The following is a 15,975-nucleotide window of genomic DNA, read 5'->3' as shown; positions in this document are numbered from 1 at the left end:
TTTAGACCAACTGGTTTAAAACAATAACTCAATCTCCTCCTTTGTTTCAATGGGGCCCACTGTGTTGGGCTGCACCAGATGCCTCTAAACACAAAAAAAGCCGGTTCTAAATGAGTAAAAACTTTGATTGGTCTGGAGTTAACGGTTCTGCTGTCGGTACTTTAGAAGTTACGCAGTGAGATCTCCGTGGGCATAGCCTATAGTTTACGTAGCACATAGTTATTTGCTGCCTCACGCTCTGAATAGGGGTGGGGAAAAAATCGATACAGCATAGTATCGCGATATTTTGCGTGGCGATATTGTGTCGATACATGGCCGCCAAGAATCAATCTTTTATTCTATAAACTATTTTTTAAATTTTTTTTATTTTATTTTTTTTGAAAATCAAATCAATTGCTCTTTCAGTCCACTAGATGGTGCTGAGTTATTGTCTGGTGAGGTCAGCAAAGGTCCCGGGTCAGCGTGATTGGTAGGAAGTTGGTCAAAACAAAGAGAGACATCTGGCCTCACAACGGGGTTAAACCTGCCAACAGTAGCCGGCTCATGGGGAGAGTGCAGCGCATAACTGTCTCTGCCCTCGACGTCCACGCATCGCAAGTTATACTGAGTTATATAACTCTCATATCCTACTTATATAAGTTATAGTTCACATACTGAGTCCACACGTTTGCATTTAGTTAAGTTGGACGATGTAGTAATACAAACAGTTGAGTTTGTCAGGTTCATGCAACATTTATGACATTGTTGGTCAGTCTGTCTGCTTGATAATCCTATTTTGCTGCAATAAAAATGATTGAAGTGAGATGAACAGATTGAAAACTTTATCTTATTAATTAAAACATGTTGACACAGTTTTCCTTTGGGGACATCATTTGAAGTTGAAAAAAGTAATAAATTGCAAAATATGTTATCGCAGTATCGCGATAATATCGTAGTATCGTGATAATATCGTATCGCGGGACCTCTGGTGATTCCCACCCCTAGCTCTGAACAGCTTCACAACATTTCTTCATATTCTACGATCAAGTGTACGGCCGAAAACATTCTCAATAGGCAGAATCACGAGGAGGCATGGCTTTGCTCAGAATATAAACAATTTAGTTGTAGCGATGGGAATTTGTAACTGACTAGTTTTTTAAATGCGTGTTTTGTCCACATTGACGTCGGGAGCAACGGTTGTGTACAATTGGTACAAAAACGTGTCGAGCTTTGCATGGTGCATAGGTAGAGGTTAATAGTGATGATGGCCGATTTACCGCCCAAATGTAGCAGTAATTCCTCCTTGATTTCACACGGCCGTTCACTTTCGACTTTGCTGGCTGAAATATTGAGTGCGCTTGCCGATTTTACCAGCCGTCTGTCGCTTACTAGCTGATTGATACTTGGTTATTTTTAAAATGTTTCCAGCTGACTTGCTGTTTAAAAAGAAAAAGGGTGAAAGGGGCTAATGTATGAATATGCACTTCAGGCCGATGGGACTTACTGCTGCACAGAATTTGTAGCGTATGGTTGCATGCTCGCTCATTTTCTAGATATTGGGTTTATATCTTTTCAATAATAATGCAGTTGGTTATGCAGGATTTGGAAGCGGAGACTATATCATATGAGTCAGTATATTTATATTTTTGTGTTTATTTGTTAAGTGAAGAAAACAATGTTTAAGTCGAGCCTGATGTTACCTTCCACATAGCAGAATGATCCCAGTCCCTTCCACACAGTGAGGCATACGGCTTATTGATTAAACAGCCGATACCCAAAGCGGACTGAAAAAAGTCTAATCGGTGCATCTCTGGTGTTTCCATTTTGAGAAGAAACAAACAAAAAGTAGGTATGTGCGATGTCTGACTTCTGTGGTCAGTGTAGCAACTTAAGACTGATCATAATGGATGAGCTCTGCGCGGAAGACGCGTCTGTCTCATATATTTCTGCCGTTAGGCTAAAGCTACATGCAGCATTATTTTTTATGTCGTTGCAGGGTACATTGCAAAGAGCTAAGGCCCAAAATGTCTCGCAGGCTATCTGTAACCTGTGTGTTTTACTAGACGGGCTTTCTCCACTCTGATGAGGGGCTGCTTGTGTACTTCATGAGAGAGAACGGGAGAAAGCCAAGGTGTATTTAACTCCAGCTGAATGTCATGGGATCTCTGCAGTGCTCTGATGTATCGTGTTGCATTATTATTGGGGATAGCCGGGGCTCAGCGCTGCATCACACGTTGATGTGTTGATCTGTAGTACAGGGTTAAACCTGAGCTATGCTTTGGTTGAGCTTGCCTCGTGTGGCTTTGGATTGGCCAGTATTAAAAGACCTCATCATGGATTCTTGTGGTTAAATGCACTAAGTGGTATGACCCATGTTTGTGATGTGGCATTGTTGAGTGAATAGCCTGTGGTCCATAAGCTCCCCATATATTATAATGGAGGCTCTACTCTATGTACATTGAGCTATTTACATTTTTACTACCTCTACTTACAGCCTGTCCTCTCCTCAATGCTGTGTGCTCAGCAGGCTGCAGCTCAGTCTAACTTTCACGGACTGTTAAAGCAAAAGGTTTGTTCGGGGCGAGATTTTAAATATGACAAGTAGAAATATTTTCTTTGATGAAATATCACAATTATAAGCTTTGTTTTGCTTGCTTTTTCTGACAAGTGCACATGATGTGTTCAAGGACCGTCGGCAAGATAAACATCTGATGATAATGATGCTCTTTAATAATGCTTCTGGCTATAATAAGTAGTTTTGAAGATTTGTTGAAAGAAAACGTTTTTTTAAATCTCGCCGGCGGGTTTTGAGACTCTTGAGGTACAAAAGGAATCTAGTGTTTCCCACGGGATGTTGTCTGGTGGGTAGACCCCTAGGGGGGTCTGAGGGCATGTTTCCCTGCAAACATTTTAACCATTTTAAAGTTCATGCCGACCCAAATCAGAGATGTAGCTGATCACTGCAGTCACTGCCATGTATGTGTCTCTTAGGTTTGAAGAGCATAGAAGTCTTTGTTTGTTGAGAGCTTTCATGTTAAGAGACTTCTCTAGAAGTCCTGTTGGCTCCTCGCACACATGCATGACGTGAAATGATTTACTGATTTGGTTCGTTGAGACAATTCTTATCATGAAAGAGTTATTTCAGGGTGAAAAAACGTATTGATTTAAAGTGGGCTGACTTTAGTGACAGATGATAAAAATTAGTATAGCAGTGCTGTCGTGCTGCTGCTACCATCTCGATGAATCCCGTCTGAATGCTTTCACTTTTGGAAGTGTTTGTGCAAGACGTGTGTGACAGTTGTACTGCTGTGATAAGCCATTTGTAATTTGCAGTGCTTATAGAGCACTACGTTTGTGGATCTATGTCTAAAACACACGTGAGAGGATCGTGGGCGATGCTTTTAAAGTGCAGCTTGCTCTCCGGGGGATCCCGTGCTTTGAGGCCATTCTTGCAATGCGCCGACACACATGTTATGCAAATGGTCATATTTGAACCACCCCGAGTCCTACTGTATTACTGCGTTCGCAGTCATAACATTACTTTCTCTGGACCACACACTCGCTAATGTTACACAGTGCCACACCTCCTTTGGGTGGGCTGAGATGACGGGCCGGTGGTGGCAGCAGACTGCCCGCTGAATACAATCATGTAGCTATAAAGTTTGTAGTTTGACGAAGTCTGAACCTCGAATACCCCACAAACGCATCACATCAACACAGCGTCATAGAGAGCGGAGCTTCTTTATTTGTGATGGTATTGAAAATCATACCGTTGGGATTCCTATATATCCTGGTGTGCCGTAAAGAAATCAGGTAGCTATCAGCTCGAGATCAGACTGCAGACCTAGCCACTGAAAAGATGGGTTAGGAGTAATTATCTTCAGACTTTTATACGATCTATATTGTGATATTTACTGGAGGGAAAGGAGTATGAATCATGTACATAACTCCTCCTTTTGACTTCACGTGTTTCGTATTTCACGTTCGATCACAGAGATAACCACCAGCTTACAAACCTCATTCCCGTCATGCCAGGGCTGTGTCCTCCGGTAAGCCCTTGGCAACCCACAACACTTTCAGCGTTTCTCTGGCCGCACCCAGCTACTCCTGCTTGTGGTAACACGATCTCTGCCTTTGCTCCGCAGTCTCTGCCACCACCGTAGAAAGAGGCAGCAGATACAGGACGCAGAGAAAGCATGACTAAAGGAATAGGAATCAAGGTCAGGGGAAAAATAGGGAAGGAAGCAGTGAGGCAAGAGAAGGAGCCGGGAAACATTCAGTGATTTCCAAGGCAAGGCAAGTTTATTTGTATAGCACATTTCAACAAGGTAATTCAAAGTGCTTCACATAAAACCATTAAAAGCATCAAAATATAAGGCAAAAGAAAAGGAGATTTAAAAACAATTAAGAACATTCATTAAAACATTAAAAAACAGTGCAAGAAATAAAATGCAGAAATGCAGGAAATTGATTAGTATATGAATTGAATGTGGTTCAATTAAAGGCAGCAGCAAACAGAAAAGTCTTCAATCTTGATTTAAATGAGCTGAGGGTCTCAGCAGACCTGCAGCTTTCTGGGACTCCAGATATGTGGAGCAGAAAAACTGAACGCTGCTTCTCCATGTTTAGTTCTGACTCTGGGAACAGAAAGTAGACCGGTCCCAGACGACCTGAGGGGTCGGGATGGTTCATAAGGTAGCAGCAGATCAGAGATGTATTTTGGCCCTAAACCATTCAGTGCTTTGTAAACCAACAGCAGGATTTTAAAGTCAATTCTTTGTTGGACAGGAAGCCAGTGCAAAGACCTCAGAACTGGGTTGATGTGGTCCACCCTCCTGGTCTTAGTGAGGACTCGAGCTGCAGCGTTCTGAATCAGCTGCAGCTTTCTGACGGACGTTTTACAGAGACCTGTGAACACACCGTTACAGTAGTCCAGTCTGCTGAAGATAAATGCGTGGACAAGTTTTTCCAAATCCTGTTGAGACATAAGTCCTCTAATCCTTGATATATTCTTCAGGTGATAGTAGGCTGATTTTGTAATTGTCTTGATATGGCTGTTCAGGTTGAGGTCTGAATCCATAACTACACCTAGATTTCTGGCTTGGTTTGTGGGTTTTAACATCAGTGACTGAAGCTGAGCGGTGATTTTCAATTGTTCCAGTCCACTTCTTAGTATTATGCAATCCAACAACCCGCCATCACCACCGTAATAATTACCACAGAACTGAATCACAGTACGACCGAAAAAGGGCTTCACAAAGTTGGTGTTGATTGCTTTACATCTACACGCGTGTGTTTATGTTATGGTGGCGGTCTGCTGTAGATGTATGCAGTGAACGTGTCTCCCTTTGTCCGCACGCTGAAGAGGTGACCCATTGTTCACACATTGAATGAGTGTCAGTCACACGGTTAGACATGTACGGCTGGCTGCTTCATGGCGTTAGTAAGAGATTATATTACATTTTATCGAGTTTGTCACGTAAACATTGTACACAAGGTACCACAGACAGTGATTTATGCACATACAAACAGCATTTAACACATCACCATTGCTTTGCAAAGAAAAAGAATAATAATGAAATCCACAAGCAAACAGACCGACAAAAATGAATAAAACACAACCCTATGGACAAAAGATAACGTGTATGTGTGCCGGGTCTTCTTACACTCTGTCACAGTGACACATTATATCTGTGTAAGAAAGAGGACCAATGAGGATGTCCTGAGCCTCTCCAGTGGATGCTTGCGCTTCATGAATTCCAGCTAATGAATTTTGAAGGCCCTGTATGGTGTGGCATATCATTAATGGACAAACCTATAGTGAATGAGCTGATGTGCTGGGTTTTTTTGATGAGATAAATATGTTAGCCCAGATATTTTTCCAATTGAGCTCAAGGCCTTGTCCCTGAAGGTCACGCTTCTGAGGCCTCACCCCCAGAGTCTTGGCACTTTTCGAGATGAAATCATTGTAAATGGTGGACACCAATCCAACCCAAGTGCTTAGTGGATGAGACGGTAAAGTCCAATCCCACAGAACCTCTGTATTATTTTACATTTTGATGATTTTTTACCAACGTAGGTACAGGCAGAGAGGTCTCCTGGTCCCGAGTTAGACATACACATTAAAATCTGCTTTAAGGTAGCCCCGTGGACTAACGCAGTCAGCGTCGGAAATACACGAGGGCAAAGGGCAAAACTGCCACTAAGAAATATCATTTTGCCCCTGATATCACTAGGAGAGGGGCAAAAAATGCCCCCGAAAAAAATGGAGCGCTTCTTAATCAGACCTGAGACTGCGGTCAACTCAGCAGACACTTGCATGTTGGTGCACCTATATCCTGAAATTCACGGAAAACGCATTTAAACGGTGCAGATCGGGAGCCAGCGGAGGACTTTGAAAGTTAACGGAAAGATTAACGTGAGATGAACATCCGGTTTCTTCAGACGAACATCCGGTTTTCAGAATAAGATGCCAACAAAGTACAAATTGCATAATGGAAATTAGATGAAATGAATTATATTCACATTAAGTATAAAACATGCTACCTGCATCTCGTGAGTTAAAGGGAAAATATACCTAAATTGTGCGTAAAGTGTCTTTATTCTTTGATTTGAGGGTTGCTGGAAATTAATAATACCTGACTGACAGTCAATTCAGATATTTTACGAAGTAAAAACTCTGAACTGAATTTGTACCTTCAAATGGCACATTTTTTTTTATTTTTAAGGTGCTATAAAAATATTTTTCTCAAAGATTCCACACAATGACTAATGCATAAGTTCAGGACAAAAATGGGTAATATCACAATATTTGAGGTGCTACAAAAATATTTTTTCTCTAATTCCATACAATGCCTTGATTATTTATATATATATATGTATATGTGTATATGTATATATGTATATATGTATATATATGTATATATGTGTATATGTATATATGTATATATGTATATATATGTATATATGTATATATGTATATATGTATATATATATGTATATATATATGTATATATATATATGTATATATATATGTATATGTATATATATATATATATATATATATATATATATGTATATATATATATATATATATGTAATCAAGGCATTGTTGACTTAATAATTGTTTATAGTTGTTTAAAACATTTAATAATAACAATAAATAACCACAAAGAAATAAGAATGAAATTGAATATGATTGTCTGATTTATGTTTGTTTTTTGTTAAATGAATCTAAGAAAACACTTTGAATCTGTAGGCTACTGCCTAATAGTCTTATTATTGCCATTTGATGACAATTGCTTATATATTGTAAGCCTAAATAAGTAGATGTATTTTTTTGAACAAAGGTTAAATGTTATTTCACGAGTTTCAAAAAATGCCCCCATTTTTTTGAAAATGCCCCTGGATTTCAGTCAGTGGGGGCAAAAATTGCCCCTAAAATATTTGAATTTCCTACCCTGAACACAGTTATGTTTACATTCAACGTGTCTCACTACGAAGCATTGTTTCTGTCGTTGAGGCCTGACAAAGATCACTTCTAGAGTTTATAACCAGCGTTGTTTATAACCAGCGTTGTTTACATCCGTTGGCTCGATAGCCGCTCTCTTCTTCCCTGCCAGCAGGAATCTGTGTTGCATTGTGCACACCGCCTCATTAGGGCTGCAACCTTTTACAACATCTTTGACTTTTATTTTTTGATACAAAACTTAAAATGTCTTGTCTCGTTCATTCAGGAAATACCAAATATATGAACCTTCCAGTTACCTTTTGGAGGTCTGTCAGAGATGGTTTGTGTGTTGAATCCTCTCGTACAGTGACTTACCATAGAAACTCTCTGAAGCTTGGCTCGTGTTTTGGTAAATTTGAGTGTATAATTGCTGTCTTTTTAAACGTACGATGTGACCTTTGAGTTTGGAAGCAACGGTAACGCTGATTTCCAAATTACTTTGTCTGTCTCTAATCGAATTGAAAAGCCCCTGACTGTCTCCTCCCCCTTGTTGCTGCAGGTTCTCAGCCCATGGTACAAGGCCCTGACTGAACCTACTGGTGGGCATACAGACTTACTACTGTGGTGAGTGATCCATCTGTGAAATGTTTCCACCTGCTTCTTAACATCATGGGTCATGCAGAGTCACAGCATGGCTTTTGAACAACCTGTCATTAATTCATGTCTGATGTTTGTGAAGAACATTAACGTCTCCCTTTCATGAAATCTATACCCGTGGAGATTTCCCCACTGAATCTATCTCTTTGAGTATGCTTGCATTTTTAATTGCCTTCATTATCTGTGATCATCTTTTTGTCACTTTAGTTGAGTTAATGCACAGTTGCTGGCTTATGCCTATATCAGGTATATTTTCTGTTCCAGTCAGGAATGTAGCAGATCTGTTGCACGTTGGTGGTTCACATAATCACCTCTACAGTCTAATGCAGTTCACTACTGATGTTTCACCAACAGTGAAAATCAACATGTCTACTCGGGGCATTTTCAAACCCATAATTGGTTTGCTCTGGTTCAAATTGGTGAATGCGTTGCTTTCCTTTCGGGCAGTTTCTTCTTCCTTTTTTTAGGATATGTCGCCCATTGTTTAAATGTCTGAGGCCATGTCAGGAGCGAGAGAGTAAACACTGGAACAAAGTGCCAAAATATGAGGAAGGCAACGTACTTCACTGCTACTCCGGCAAGACCTCTATTCATTCTCCGACTAGCCCTGACTAGTGTGCCGCAGTGTTTGGTCAGGTCGAGGTTGGAGTCTCTAAAACACAGAAGTGGTTAGTGTTAGTGTCTCCCATGAACCCCGTTGCTTCCTGCATCCCTTCCTCTCCCATATGTCTTATTTTACTGAGCAGAAAAAACGTGATTGATGTGAGTTTATTTTCTGCTCTTGAAACCGTCCGTGATTGCCAGAAAGTTTGGTTTCTATTGAACGAATGGCTCTCTCTTCCTGTTTTGAGCTGCTAAACAATCCAGCAGATTTCCTGTGAACACTACTCGGCACTGCACAATGTACAATGCAGGACGGGATCCATAGAAGCTCGGTCTCCACCGTGATGGTTATGTTTATATGCACTTGGATAGCCAAGATCTTTCTGCCCGGCTTAGTGACATTGTTCACTTGGTTCTCTGCTTGAACCAAGATGCTTTGCTGTGACAGCTTCCACCCATTTCTGCAACTAGCTGTGTTAATGTCAGGTCAGCCACATTGGAAGGCTTTGTTTCCCTCGCTGTAGAGCTCCCGGCTCTTTGTTTATTGCACTCATGATGCTATAACGCAGCACAGTAGTTCTTAGTCATCCACTGTGGTATTTACATAAACAGCCTACAAGTTTCAACGGTCCGCACGAAAATTCAAGAATCTGGTCTTCTTTGCAAATAGCGCAGGAATTAATGTTGCATTGTGATATGTAACGATATGATGGTTTTTTTTTTGTCCAAAATGACATTAGTGCACTGAAACATTAAACTTAATTGGGAATTAAATAATTACACATAAATATAAACAAACGACCAGTCGTCAAAAACCAGGTGCTCAGAAAAGAAGAGAGAAATTAAAAAAGAAAATGAGCAACCATTTCCTGACCTCATTTGGGGCATGCGTTGAAGTTTGTTTGTACACCTTGACAGAAGCAAGATGGCCTGATGGGCGCGTTTACCAAAACATGGCTTGCGATTCTGGTCTGTAGCCGGTTTTGAATGTTGTATAGCGGTGATCCAAAGTGTTAAAATTCAGTTTGTGAAGCTCAATATTGTAGCAATAGCGACGGCCCACGTTTCCCAACTGTTGGCTGTTTTGTGTTCCAAAGTGCATGTTACCTCTTGTTAGTATAAGCAATGCACCTTTTCATTACATGCTGGCTTATGTTGTGATGCTTTGTGGTTTTAAACATTAGTGAGGTGGCTGTTTCCTTGACTCCAGCTGTGTTTTGCTACTGAGACTTAACGCTCGTGTCCCGTGTGTTGAAACTGGTCTGGGGTTCAGATCTCTGGGTGCTGATTGCCACAGTATTGTAAGTCTGAGCTCTGCTAACTATGTGGTGCCGACATTTCAAATCTTTTACTGCGTTATATCATGTCAAATAATTACACTAATCGGAGAACGTGTACACCGTTGTTGATTTTTATAGTTTATTTCTGCAGTAAAGAAGTCTTTGTTTTGAAATAACTGAGCCCACAGTATCAGTGCAGCAGTTTTCCTATAACATAGCTTGTGTGCTACGTCTCTTCCACTGCCCCCATTTTTTAAATATACCACACGTATCTCAGACATTTCTCTAGCGTGTCCGAAAGGAAGCAAAAAACATTGTCCCTGGTTAACCCTGAATTACAAAACCAATTTAGTGTGAGAGTGTGGAAGAAGCAGGAAGTGAGATGGTTGAATACAGAGAAGGATAATAGTGAGGGACACAATTACACGTCTTACAGCGTAGTAAGAGCCCAAAATTAGCCAAATTTAGATTTTGCTGACTGACTGCTGGTTTAGAGACGGTTATGAGACAGGATTTGATCATACAAATTCTTAAAATATTTCTTGAGTAAACTCTGTGAACCTTCGAGGCTCCAACTTAATAAATGTCTGACCTGCTGACTCGGCCAATAACTGTAATTGACAGCAAGGCTCCAGTTTAACTTTTAATTTTTTTTACACTACTCTAATGTCTTTGATATTGCTGTGAAACATCTCACCTTTAAACAACTATCTATGCAGAAGAGCTGGTCACTGATTACTCTGAGCAGCATGCATGGGAATAAAGGACAATATAATAAGTGTCTGATTAAGTTAGTTTTTAAGGTTGTTCTTCACTCGCACTGAAGAATTTCCACACCAACAATGCCACAAACGCATTGGTAGACAGTGAAATTGCCAGTTGGTGACTTTCTTTCTGTTACTTATTCAGTCTCTCTTTCAAACTTACACCAGAGTTGATTGTTGGAACAGTGGAAAGACTTCAAACAGTTTGTTTCATTCTAGTTTGTTTTACAATGATCAGCAAGGTGAAGTTATTGTTTCAGTCAGTGGTGTGTGACAGCTTCAGGGCTGTGGTGGGGAAGGGATTTAGCTCGTGGTGGTAATGCTTTTTTATTGCCCTGTTTTTGCAAATAACTTCATCTCTCCAGATTTTAGTGCGATATAAATAGGATTTATTGTTGGGCTATGCCGAACACAGAAGAGCAATGAAGCGCAGTGTTTTTATTTCCAGATGAGATGCTTTGGATGCATCTGGTTATGTTATGAAATATATAAGTAAAAATGTCAGCATGAGGCATGCTTGCTCTGTACTGAAGGCTGAATAAGTTAGTGAGAGGACTGACTTGTATGTGTATTCATTTCTCCTCCATTGTTTTTCTTCAGCACTACGTGGAGGATGTGACGGTTGGTCTTTGTCCCGCCCCTCTTCCATTGTGATTGGGCGGCTGGGTAAAAAGTGACAGTGACGAGCACAGCTCATTGCCTTTTCAATATTGCAGACTTGCGACAGCCTGAGGTAGCTTTTAGGAGCGCAGATTAATTGTATGTTGGGTACATTAATAAATTGTAATAATTGTCAAAATCTCTTTGGCGACAGTTGTGACAGGAGGCCCTTTGTTTTCAGGGTGTCCGTCCGTCACCTTCTCATGAACGCGATATCTTGGGAACTCTGGGACGGGGTTTCTTTAGATTTGGCACAAACGTCCACTTATACTCAAGGATGAACTTATTCAAATTGGGTGGTCGAAGATAACTGTGACCTCACAAAACATATTTTTGGTCTACCTCAAGAATTTGGATGCTAATTATGTTAATTTCACACAAATGACTGTTGATTGCACCTTTCCTACTGAAGACATGTTAGCGGCTGTTAGTGGGGTTTTTTTGTCCAGTAGGAAAGAAATATATCCGACAGAGAATAACACAACAATGAGACATGATATGATCACTGACTTACGTTCCCCAGGTAATCAGTTTAAATCTGTACATTATCCCAGGAACAAGGGGCAGCGTATTTAGGTTGTTGCCTAGATGTGTTCTAACTTTGGGGACCAACGTCTGTAGAATATTGATTATAAGCAGCTTCACCTTCTGGTGCATTTTTACAAATCAGTTTTTTTAAAATTGCGTTTTATTGTTGCTATAGAAAACTGAGAGAGTGCATATTGATTTTGGGTTTTACACGCGTGTGTATAGAATCCCCCCGAAGAGAGATTGATAAAAGCCAACCCATGCGGAAATATGCGGTCATACAGAGATGGCCATTTAGCAGTGGTGAAGGAGATTTCAACAGCCTGTAATAAAACCTACTATAATGGCATACAGTACCCAGCTTCTTCAGGGGTAAGTTTCAACTTGGAAACAAGGTGTGACTCTAACTGGGAGACAAGATGTTTGGATGTGTTTTAGAGTGAGACACTATGATGAATCTGCCTGAATATCCCTTTTTTTACTGCTTTCCGAGGACGAGCCCACACCGACAGGCCTCAGATAGCTCCTGTAGGAATAGGAATGAGCCCCATTCCCACCTGCAGAGTAGAGCCAGAGCAGCAGTCACAGCGTGGCTCTTCCTTACCTATTGATGCAGTAGTCTTCAAAGAGCACCAAACCTACATGCTGGATATCGTTACCACAGACCGGGAGGGACAGAAGGACACCCATGGTGCAGTGAGACACAACGGTGTGAGATTTTCCTCAGCCATTTTTCAGAGTGCAAAGAGGCCCTTTTCACACATGCAGCCGGTACCAACATAACAAGAGACTGTTAGAGGCTGAAAGCAACAGTTCCAATTGTCAACATAAGTACATCAGTGTTGAGTGGAAAAGAATCACAGAGTAAATTCAAATATTTGTGCCATACAGTCTCAGAATGCCGTGATGTACACATTAGGGTTGTCACGATACCAAAATTATGACTTCGATACGATAGCTGCCATAAGTATCACGATACCGATACTTACGATACGATACCAGAATTCGATACAATACCACAAATACGATATGATACTGGTATATTTATCTATAATAGTAATAAATAAAACATCTGTACGGTTCCCTTTTTTACCAGCTTGTTCCTGCCCAGCTTTTTGAACACTTAACAAATGGCATTAATATTAGTATTAGCCTACAGCAAGATATTAATGAAAACTACATGGTGCCATGATTTCTGCTGGCATCTGTCTGTGGGAGTGGGTGGGTAAACAATGCTTAATTTACTTGCATAGTGAGTTTGATGTTTTCACTTTATATTTTAAGAGTTCTTTGAACTCTTTGAAAAGTTTGGGGTGTCTGTCTGAAAGGTGCTTTGCCATGTTAGACGTGTTGCCTCACTTGGTCTGTGTGGCTTTGAAACACGTTTCGCAGATGGGTCTCTGTAGGTCAGTGGGCTTTCCTACACTGTCTGCAATATAGCCAAAGTACTTCCAGATGATACTTCTGGCATCTTGTTTTCCAACAAGCCGAGGACGGTCGGCAAAAGCTCCTGCGTGTCTCCCCTGTGATCACTCTCTCTGAGTGTGCGCGCTGACTGTTGCTGTGAGCGCACTGGGCAGCCCCGCCCCCTTGCATGCCTGCAGGCTGCATGACAGGGAGCGGAGCTGCGAGTGCGCTCTGATCGCGCGCTATTTTAATAAAGTATCGATACTAAAATCTACCTGTACTACCTGTACCTGTTTAGTATCGATACACCGTGCAACCCTAGTACACATAGTACTAAAGTGACACTTTTTGTACAAAATATGTCAAAAGCGAGCCTCGAGCACACAGCTGAACATATGAGTTTCTGTACGTGGTTTGTTTCCATGACGTGAGGTAACGGCTGTGGTCATGACGCGATGTCTCTCCTCCTGAGGCCGAGTTCTCTGCATTCATTGCGGTTGTTGTTGAATTATTTCGCTTTCAGCTTGACCATGAGTGAGAGCGCTTGTCTACGACTAATCTCGTGTTCTGCTGTGGCAAACCTCATCATATTTTGGGTGCACAGGACATCTCGCGGTTGCAGCGACTCACATTTTTTCATACACCTTCTTATTCCGCACTACTACGTTTCCATTTTAAAACGCATACCGTTTTCTACGTTTACACTGAGCATCCACAATAATGTACGAGTTTAAAAACGCTCCCAAGTTTTGAAACTCCGGGGTTACCTCGTAGTGTGGACAGGCTGAACCACATACGTTAGGGAACGTTGACGTGGACTCCCGCATTTGCTACTCGATTGGGTCTTTGCAGTCACGGCGTGTCCTTCCCTGATTCGTCACGCCCCTATCACATGACCCTTTTTCCGGCCTGTTCTACCAGTGATTCGTTTCAACATGGGTAACGTATTACAAGCGTTACTGGCCTTGTTGTCTATGCTAGCAGCTGTTGTAAGTTACATTGTCGATGTGAGTATAAAGAGGAAGATCTTAAGTATCAAGCACAACCTTTTTATTGTGAAACGGTACCATAATACGTCGTATTTTCTGTAAATAAGCAACCAATGTACTTCCTGTTTACACCGGCACCCGCATGCCTAGTGTACGCGAATAGTCACGCGATAGTCGTTTCAGACGTGCTAGTGTGGACGGAGATCATTTCATAAACGATACTGAAACACCTTTTGCACGGAGATCGGTTTAGTTTAAAACGCCTCAGTGTGGATGTAGCCTTCGTGTGTTGGACGGTGTGTGACGCTAACAGAACTACCAGTACACTGACAGCTCAGCAAATTTAATTTTGTCTTTTTTGGCAAGATTGCACGACGTGTTTTATACTCAGACTTCAAAACGATTGCATGCATGGGTCACAGCTTGTTTTTGAGTTTGAATGGAGTGCGTTTGACAACGCCTTTACAGGCCATCGGTGTCTAGACGGGGGGTTAGCCCACTGTGGGTCGTATTCATTCTATTACACAACAGTGTAGTGGTCGATGCTGACACACCTTTCTAGTTGGTGTATGTAATGCATGTACAGGCAATAAAAACAAGTGCCCCTCATCCACTACCCTAATATCTGCATAATGCATCAGTCATGCATGTTATCGCTGCAGTTACTCAGATAAATACTCCGTTGATATGAAGTTAAATGTGTTGTGACAGCAAGTAGCACATATTGATAAGCTGTTGTGTTTTTTGATCACACCTCTTTGAGTGAGCTAAAGCCACTGAGTGGGTTCCCGATCAAAGTTGTGTTGAAATAATTTGATGTCATATAGTTATGATTGTGGTTATATTTATGTATGTTTAAAACGTAGGCCTATCTGAAAATGAGACCAAATACAATCACAAATTTCTGTTTCTTTAAAACGTTATCTAAACCAAATTACCCTCATTTCTTTGTTTATTTTTATGATTTCAACACGGAAATTTTGTTCACAATGGAGCTTTATCAGGGAAAAAGAAATGGACGTGTCTGTGGTGAGTTTACTGCGTACTTTCAGATTTGAATGCGTCAGAGACGCGCGGTGCGTGCATATCAACATCAGTGTTTGATTCCACGTCCTGATTTTGTCTTGGTGTTGTATGATGGTCTTTGTGAGTCTCTTCCTCTTCTCTCATTAGGCTGGGACTTGATTTAAGCTTGAGCCTACTGTACAGGCCAGTCTGCCACTGGTAGCAGTCACAAGGGGGAGAGGGAGAGAGAAGGAATGCAGAGACAGAGATTCCCTTCTCCTCTCCTCTCTCCCCCCCCCCCCCGTTGTTCACCCACACTGTCAACACAGAGGAGCCTCGCTGCAGATGGCGGCTCCACAGCGCCACTGCAGTGGGATGGTGGTGGAGGGAACTGCAGTGTTGTGTTTACAAACGAGTGGTCCTCCCCAGGCAATGCTGCTGTCAGATGGGATTTGAGCGGAGGGTCTCAGTGATCTGTGACTCAACAGTCTGCAGGTTTTCATTTCAAACCAAACACAACAGCAGGCGACTCTCCTCTATACTCAGCCTGCCATCTTGTTTTAGGTGGACTGATCAAAGCTGCTGCTGTTTGAATCAAATTAATTCCTGCATGCACTTCAGCCAATACTCGGTTCAGATTACCATAGACCATG

General features: G+C 41.4%; 1 protein-coding gene across 1 annotated transcript in view; it reads left to right on the top strand.

Annotated features, from left to right (window-relative positions):
• Positions 1-15,975, top strand: part of LOC306777011 (F-box-like/WD repeat-containing protein TBL1XR1) — a 40,129-nt gene that overhangs the window by 9,124 nt on the left and 15,030 nt on the right. Inside the window, exon 2 of the mRNA XM_079267935.1 lies at positions 7,989-8,053. The gene's annotated coding sequence lies outside the window, so the exon portion shown is untranslated. The remainder of the gene's footprint in view (positions 1-7,988; positions 8,054-15,975) is intronic.

The sequence above is a fragment of the Melanostigma gelatinosum genome (genome assembly GCF_949748355.1).
Source record: "Melanostigma gelatinosum genome assembly, chromosome: 4".
NCBI lineage: Eukaryota > Metazoa > Chordata > Actinopteri > Perciformes > Zoarcidae > Melanostigma > Melanostigma gelatinosum.
Note: the sequence above shows the minus strand (reverse complement) of the source record. Positions and strands in the feature narration are given on the sequence as shown.